Source organism: Bison bison, unplaced genomic scaffold (genome assembly GCF_000754665.1).
Source record: "Bison bison bison isolate TAMUID 2011002044 unplaced genomic scaffold, Bison_UMD1.0 scf7180017864146, whole genome shotgun sequence".
Classification (NCBI taxonomy): domain Eukaryota; kingdom Metazoa; phylum Chordata; class Mammalia; order Artiodactyla; family Bovidae; genus Bison; species Bison bison.
In genome coordinates, this window is record NW_011494718.1 from 11,923,692 (window position 1) to 11,933,454 (window position 9,763).

The window sequence follows — 9,763 nt, forward strand, 5'->3', positions numbered from 1 at the left end:
TCCCTCCCCACAGCACAACTGAACAAGTGAGCCTAAAAAAGTGTCCACCACCGCCCCCTTGTGTCAGGGCGGAAATTAGACACTGAAGAGACCAGCAAACAGAAAAAGCTAACACAAACAGAGGGAACCGCCTTGAAGTGAGAAGTGCAGTAGATTAAAACCCTGTAGTTACCACTGACTACATAGGAAGGGGCCTATAGATCTTGAGAAGCATAAGCCGGATCGAGGAACTATCTGAAAATGAACTAACCCCACACTGTCCACAACAACACCAGAGAAAGTCCTAGATATATTTTTACTATTATCATTCTTTAAATTTAAAAAAATTATTTTTAAGTCCTCTATTACTCCTTTAATTTTCATTTTTATAACCTAGTATTACTTTGCAAAAAAAAAAAAAGACCCTATTTTATAAATCAAACTTCATATATATTTTTTTAATAATTTTTGTGACTTTTTTTTTCTTTAATATTGTATTTTTGAGAATCCAACCTCTACTCTAGATTTTTAATCTTTGCCTTTTGGTATTTGTTATCAATTTTGTACCTTTAAGAACCCAATCTTCAGTTCCCATTTTTACTTGGGAGCAAGATTACTGGCATGACTGCTCTCTCTCCCTTTGGACTCTCCTTTTTCTCCACTATCTCTTCTATCTCTTCCTTCCCCTTTCTCTTCTCTACCCAACTCTGTGAATCTCTTTGTGTGTTCTGGGCTGTGGAGAACACTTAGGGAACTGATTACTGGCTGGATCTGTCTCTCTCCTTTTGATTCTCCTCTTCATCCCCCTGGCCACCTCTCTCTCCTTCCTCCCTCTTCTCTTCTCTGTGTAACTCCGTGAACATCTCTGAGTGGTCCGGACTGTGGAGAGCACAAAAGGAAGTGATTACTTGCTAGCTTGCTCTCTCCTCTTTTGATTTCCCCTCTTCTCTTCCTGGTCACCTCTATCTCCCTCCTCCCTCTTCTCCTCTCCAGTAACTCTGTGAACCTCTCTGGGTGTCCCTCATTGTGGAGAAACTTTTCATCTTTAATCTAGATGTTTTATTATCAGTGCTGTATAGATGGAGAAGTCTTGAGGCTACTGTAAGAATAAAGACTGAAAACCAGAGGTAGGAGGCTTAAGTCCAAATTGTGAGAACACCAGAGAACTCTTGACTCCAGGGAACATTAAACAATAGCATCTCATCAAATGCCTCCATACCTACACTGAAACCAAGCACCACGCAAGGGCCAACAAGTTCCAGAGCAAGACATACCACACAAATTCTCCAGCAACACAGGAACACAGCCCTGAGCTTCCATATACAGGCTGCCCAAAGACACACCAACCCACTGACATCTCATAACTCATTACTGGACGCTTCATTGCACTTCAGAGAGAAGAAGTCCAGCTCCACCCACCAGAGCACCGACACAAGCTTCCCTAACGAGGAAACTTTGAAAAGCCACCCATCCAACCCCACCCACAGTGAGGAAACTCCACAATAAAGAGAACTCCACAAACTGCCAGCATACGGAAAGGCCTCCCCAAACACAGCAATATAAACAAGATGAAAAGGCAGAGAAATAACCAGCAGGTCAAGAAACAGGGTAAATGCCCACCAAACCAAACAAAAGAGGAAGAGATAGGGAATCTACCTGATAAAGAATTCCAAATAATGATAGAGAAAATGACCCAAAACCTTGAAAACAAAATGGAATCACAGATAAGTAGCCTGAAGACAAGGATTGAGAAGATGCAAGAAAGGTTTAACAAGGATCTGGAAGAAATAAAAAAGAGTCAATATATAATGAATAATGCAATAAATGAGATAAAAAACACTCTGGAGGGAACCAACAGTAGAATAAGGGAGACAGAAGATAGGATAAGTGAGGTAGAAGATAGAATGATAGAAATAAATGAAACAGAGAAGAAAAAAGAAAAGCGAATCAAAAGAAATGAGGATAATCTCAGAGACCTCTGGGACAATGTTAAATGCTCCAACATTCGAATCATAGGAGTCCCAGAAGAAGAAGACAAAAAGAAAGACCATGAGAAAATACTTGAGGAGATAATAGTTGAAAACCTCCCTAAAATAGGGAAGGAAATAATCACCCAAGTCCAAGAACCCAGAGAGTCCCAAACAGGATAAACCCAAGGCAAAACACCCCAAGATACATATTAATCAAATTAACAAAGAACAAATATTAAAAGCAACAAGGGAAAAACAACAAATAACACACAAGGGGATTCCCATAAGGATAACAACTGATTTTTCAATAGAAACTCTTCAGGCCAAGAGGGAATGGCAGGACATACTTAAAGTGATGAAAGAAAATAACCTACAGCCCAGATTACTGTACCCAGCAAGGATCTCATTCAAATATGAAGGAGACATCAAAAGCTTTACAGACAAGCAAAAGCTGAGAGAATTCAGCACCACCAAACCAGCTCTCCAACAAATGCTAAAGGATCTTCTCTAGGCAGGAAACACAGAAAGGGTATATAAACTCGAACCCAAAACAATAAAGTAAATGGCAATGGGATCATACTTATCAATAATTACCTTAAATGTAAATGGGTTGAATGCCCCAACCAAAAGACAAACACTGGCTGAATGGATACAAAAACAAGACCCCTATATATGTTGTCTACAAGAGACCCACCTTGAAACAAGGGACACATACAGACTGAAAGTGAAGGGCTGGAAAAGATATTCCACACAAATAGAGATGAAAAGAAAGCAGGAGTAGCAATACTCATATCAGATAAAATAGACTTTAAAACAGAGGCTGTGAAAAGAGACAAAGAAGGACACTACATAATGATCAAAGGATCAATCCAAGAAGAAGATATAACAATTATAAATATATACGCACCCAACATTGGAGCACCGCAATATGTAAGACAAATGCTAACAAGTATGAAAGGGGAAACTAACAATAACACAATAATAGTGGGAGACTTTAATACCACACTCACACCTATGGATAGATCAACTAAACAGAAAATTAACCAGGAAATACAAACTTAAATGATACAATTAGACCAGTTAGACCTAATTGATATCTATAGGACATTTCACCCCAAAACAATGAATTTCACCTTTTTCTCAAGTGCACACGGAATTTTCTCCAGGATAGATCACATCCTGGGCCATAAATCTAGCCTTGGTAAATTCAAAAAAAATTGAACTCATTCCAAGCATCTTTTCTGACCACAATGCAGTAAGATTAGATCTCAATTACAGGAGAAAAACTATTACAAATTCCAACGTATGGAGACTGAACAACACACTGCTGAATAACCAACAAATCACAGAAGAAATCAAAGAAGAAATCAAAATTTGCATAGAAATGAATGAAAATGAAAACACAACAACCCAAAACCTGTGGGACACTGTAAAAGCAGTGCTAAGGGGAAGGTTCATAGCAATACAGGCATACCTCAAGAAACAAGAAAAAAGTCAAATAAATAACCTAACTCTACACCTAAAGCAACTAGAAAAGGAAGAAATGAAGAACCCCAGGGTTAGTAGAAGGAAAGAAATACTTAAAAAATTAAGGGACAGAAATAAATAGCAAAAGAAACAAAAGAGACCATAGCAAAAATCAACAAAGCCAAAAGCTGGTTCTTTGAGAAGATAAATAAAATTGACAAACCATTAGCCAGACTCATCAAGAAACAAAGGGAGAAAAATCAAATCAATAAAATTAGAAATGAAAATGGAGAGATCACAACAGACAACAGAGAAATACAAAGGATCATAAGAGACTACTATAAACAATTATATGCCAATAAAATGGACAACGTGGAAGAAATGGACAAATTCTTAGAAAAGTACAACTTTTCAAAACTGGACCAGGAAGAGATAGAAAATCTTAACAGACTCATCACAAGCAGGAAAAGTGAAACTAGCCAGAAATCTTCTAGCAAACAAAAGCCCAGGACCAGACAGCTTCACAGCTGAATTCTACCAAAAATTTAGAGAAGAGCGAACACCTATCCTACTCAAACTCTTCCAGAAAATTTCAGAGGAAGGTAAACTTCCAACACCCTTATGGCAGAAAGTGAAGAAGAACTAAAAAGTCTCTTGATGAAAGTGAAAGTGGAGAGTGAAAAAGTTGGCTTAAAGCTCAACATTCAGAAAACGAAGATCACGGCATCTGGTCCCATCACTTCATGGGAAATAGATGTGGAAACAGTGGAATCAGTGGCTGATTTTATTTTGGGGGCTCCAAAATCACTGCAGATGGTGATTGCAGCCATGAAATTAAAAGATGCTTACTCCTTGGAAGGAAAGTTATGACCAACCTAGATAGTATATTGAAAAGCAGAGATATTACTTTGCTTACAAAGTCCGTCTAGTCAAGGCTATGGTTTTTCCTGGGGTCATGTATGGATGTGAGATTTGAACTGTGAAGAAAGCTGAGCGCTGAAGAATTGATGCTTTTGAACTGTGGTGTTGGAGAAGACTCTTGAGAGTCCCTTGGACTGCAAGGAGATCCAACCCGTCCATCCTAAAAGAGATCAGTCCTGGGTGTTCACTGATACTGAAGCTGAAACTCCAATACTTTGGCCACCTCATGTGAAGAGTTGACTCATTGGAAAAGACTCTGATGCTGGGAGGGATTGGGGGCAGGAGGAGAAGGAGACGACAGAGGATGAGATGGCTGGATGGCATCACCAACTTGATGGACATGAGTTTGAGTGAACTCCGGGAGTTGGTGATGGACAGGGAGGCCTGGTGTGCTATGATTTATGGGATCGCAAAGAGTTGGACACGATTGAGTGACTGAACTGAACTGAATACACCACACTAACAAATTGAAAAATAAAAACCATACGATTATCTCAATAGATGCAGAGAAAGCCTTTGTCAGAATTCAACATCCATTTATGATAAAAACCCTCCAGAAAGCAGGAATAGAAAGAACATACCTCAACATAAAAAAAGCTGTATATGACAAACCTACAGCAAACATTATCCTCAATGGTGAATAATTGAAAGCATTTCCCCTAAAGTCAGGAACAAGACAAGGGTACCCACTGTCACCATTACTATTCAACATAGTTTTGGAAGTTTTGGCCACAGCAATCAGGACAGAAAAAGAAATAAAAGGAATCCAAATTGGAAAAGAAAATGTAAAACTCTCGCTGTTTGCAGATGACATGATTCTCTACATAGAAAACCCTAAAGATTCCACCAGAAAATTACTAGAGCTAATCAATGAATATAGTAAAGTGGCAGGATATAAAATCAACACACAGAAATCCCTTGCATTCTTATACACCAATAATGAGAAAATAGAAAGAGAAATTAAGGAAACAATTCCATTCACCATTGTAACAAAAAGAATAAAATACTTAGGAATATATCTACCTAAAGAAATGAAAGACCTATATATAGCAAACTATAAAACACTGATGAAAGAAATCAAAGAGGACACTAATAGATGGAGAAATATACCGTGTTCATGGATCGGAAGAATCAATATAGTGAAAATGAGTTTACTATCCAAAGCAATCTATAGATTCAATGCAATCCCTATCAAGCTAACAACGGTATTTTTCACAGAGCTAGAACAAATAATTTCACAATTTGTATAGAAATACAAAACACCTCAAATAGCCAAAGCAATCTTGAGAAAGAAGAATGGAACTGGAGGAATCAACCTGCCTGACTTCAGGCGCTACTCCAAAGACACAGACATCAAGACAGTATGGTACTGGCACAAAGACAGAAATATAGATCAATGGAACAAAATAGAAAGCCCAGAGATAAATCCACACACCTATGGACACCTTATCTTTGACGAAGGAGCAAGAAAATACAATGGAGAAAAGACAATCTCTTTAACAGGTGGTGCTGGGAAAACTGGTCAACCACTTGTAAAAGAATGAAACTAGAACACTTTTTAACACCATGCTACTGCTACTACTAAGTCACTTCAGTCGTGTCCAACTCTGTGTGACCCCATAGACGTTAGCCCACCAGGCTCTCCTGCCCCTGGGATTCTCCAGGCAAGAACACTGGAGTGGGTTGCCATTTCCTTCTCCAATGCATGAAAGTGAAAAAGTGAAAGTGAAGTCGTTCAGTCATGTATGACTCTTAGCGACCCCATGGACTGCAGCCTACCAGGCTCCTCCATCCATGGGATTTTCCAGGCAAGAGTACTGGAGTGGGGTGCCATTGCCTTCTCCTTCTAACACCATACACAAAAATAAAATCAAAATGGATTAAAGATGTAAACGTAAGACCAAAAACTGTAAAACTCCTAGAGGAGAACATAGGTAAACCACTCCGACATAAATCCCAGCAGGATCCTCTATGACCCACCTCCCAGAATATTGGAAATAAAAACAAAAATAAACAAATGGGTCCTAATTAAAATTAAAAGCTTCTGCACAGCAAAGAAAACTATAAGCAAGGTGAAAAGACAGCCTTCAGAATGGGAGAAAATAATAGCAAATGAAGCAACTGACTAAGAATTACTCTCAAAAATATACAAGCAACTCCTACAGCTCAATTCCAGAAAAATAAATGACCCAATCAAAAAATGGGCCAAAGAACTAAATAGACATTTCTCCAAAGAAGACATACAGATGGCTAACAAACACATGAAAAGATGCTCAGTGTCACTCATTATCAGAGAAATGCAAATCAAAACCACAATGAGGTACCATTTCATGCTAGTCAGAATGGCTGCTATCCAAAAGTCTACAAGCAATAAATGCTGGAGAGGGTGTGGAAGAAAATGGAACCCTCTTACACTGTTGGTGGGAATGCAAACTAGTACAGCCACTATGGAGAACAGTGTGGAGATTCCTTAAAAAACTGGAAATAGAACTGCCATATGACCCAGCAATTCCACTGCTGGGCATACACCCGAGGAAACCAGAATTGAAAAAGACACGTGTACCCCAGTGTTCATCACAGCACTGTTTATAAAAGCCAGGACATGGAAGCAACCTAGATGTCCATCAGCAGATGAATGGATAAGAAGCTGTGGTACATACACACAATGGAGTATTACTCAGCCATTAAAAAGAATACATTTGAATCAGTTCTAATGAGGTGGATGAAACTGGAGCCTATTATACAGAGTGAAATAAGCCAGAAAGAAAAACACCAATACAGTATAATAACACATATATATGGAATTTAGAAAGATGGTAACGATAAACCTGTATGTGAGACAGCAAAAGAGACACAGATGTAAAGAACAGTCTTTTGGACTCTGTGGGAGAGGCCGAGGGTGGGATGATTGGGGAGAATGGCACTGAAACATGTATATTACTATATGTGAAATGAATCGCCAGTCCAGGTTTGATGCATGATACAGGATGCTCGGGGCTGGTGCACTGGGATGACCCTGAGGGATGGGATGGGCAGGGAGGTGGGAGGGGGGTTCAGGATGGGGAACACATGTACACCCATGGCAGATTCATGTCAATGTATGGCAAAACCAATACAATATTGTAAAGTAATTAGTTTCCAATTAAAACAAATAAATTTATATTAAGAAAAACAGACATAAAAGGAGAAATTGACAGTAACATAATAATAGTAGGAGATTCTAACACCCCACTCATACCAATGAACAGATCATCAAAACAAAATTAATAAGGAAACAGAAGTCTTAAATGATACATTAAATGAGATGGATTTCATTGATATCTTCAGGACATTCCATCCAAATGCAGAATACACTTTCTTCTCAAGTGCACATGGAACATTCTCCAGGGTAGACCACATCTTGGGTCACATATCAAACCTCAGTAAGTTTAAGAAAATTGAAATCTTTCAAGCATGTTTTCCAACCACAATGCTATGAGACTAGATATCAATTACAAGAAGAAAACTGTAAGAAACACAAACACATGGAGATTAAACAACACGTTTCTAAATAACCAACAGGTTACTGAAAAAAACAAAAGGGAGATCAGAACATTTCTGGAAACAAATGACAATGAAAACATGACAACTCAAAACCTATGGGATGCAGCAAAAGCAGTTCTAAAAGGGACGTTTATATCAATACAATCCTACCTCAAGAAACAAGAAAAACATTGAATAGATAACCTAACTTTACACCTAAAACAACTGGAAAAAAAAGAACAAAAAGCCTCAGAATTAGTAGAAGGAAAGAAATCATAAAGATCCGAGCAGAAATAAATGAAAAAGAAATGAAAGAAACAATAGTAAAGATTAATAAAACTAAAAGCTGGTTCTTTGAGAAGATAAAATTGACAAGCATTTAGCCAGACTAAAGGCTTGTCAAGAAGAAGAAAAAAAAAAGAAAATCAAGAAAAAAAGAGAGAAGAATCAAATCAGCAAAATTAGAAATGAAAAAGTAGAGGTTACATCAGACAGTGAAGAACTACAAAGGATTATAAGAGACTATTATGAACAACTATATGGCAATAAAATGGATAACCTTGAAGAAATGGACAGATTCTTAGGAAAGTTCAGTTTTCCAAGACTGAACCAGCAAGAAATAGAAATTATGAACAACCCAATTACAAACACTGAAATTGAAGCTGTGATCAAAAATCTCCCAAAAAACAAAAGCCCAGGACCAGATGGCTTCACAGGAGAATTTTATAAAACATTTAGAGAAGAGCTAATGCCTATCCTTCTAAAACTCTTTCAAAAAATTGCAGAGGAAGGAAGACTTCTAAACTCATTCTACGAGGCCACCATCACCCTGATACCAAAACTAGACAAAGACAACTCAAAAAAAGAAAACTACAGGCCAGTATCACTGATGAACATAGATGCAAAAATCTTCAACAAAATTTTAGCAAACAGAATTCAGCAACACATCAAAAAGCTCATACACCATGATCAAGTTGGGTTTATTCCAGGAATGCAAAGATTCTTCAATATATGCAAATCAATCAATGTGATACACTGCACTAACAAACTGAAAGATAAATACTATATGATAACCTCAATAGATACAGAAAAAGCCTTTGACAAAATTCAGCACCCATTTATGATTGAAACTCTTCAAAAAATGGGCATAGAAGGAACCTACCTCAACATAGTAAAGGCCATATATGATAAACCTACAGCAAACATTATCCTCAATGGTGAAAAACTGAAAGCATTCCCCCTAAAATAAAGAACAAGACAAGGGTATCCACTTTCACCACTATTATTCAACATAGTTCTGGATGTTCTAGCTACAGCAATCAGAGAAGGAAAAGAAATAAAAGGAATCCAGATTGGAAAAGAAGATGTAAAGCTCTCACTGTTTGCAGATGACATGATACTGTACATAGAAAACCCTAAAGATAGTATAAGAAAATTACTAGAGCTAATCAGTGAATTTGGCAAAGCTGCAGGATACAAAATCAATACACAGATATCACTTGCATTTCTATATACTAACAATGAAAAATCAGAAAGATAAATTAAGGAATCAATCCCATTCACCATTGCAACAAAAAGAATTAAATATCTAGGAATAAACTGACCCAAGGAGACAAAACTGTACACAGAAAATTATAAGACACTAATGAAAGAAATCAAAGACAACATAAACAGATGGAGAGATATTCCATGTTCCTGGCTAGAAAGAATCAATATTGTGAAAATGATTATGTTACCAAATGCAATCTACAGATTCAATGCAACCCCTATCAAATTATCAATGGCATTTTTCACAGAACAAGAACAAAAAATTTCACAATTCATATGGAAACAAAAAAGACCCCAATAGCCAAAGCAGTCTTGAGAAAGAAGAATGGAGCTGGAGGAATCAATCTTCCTGACTT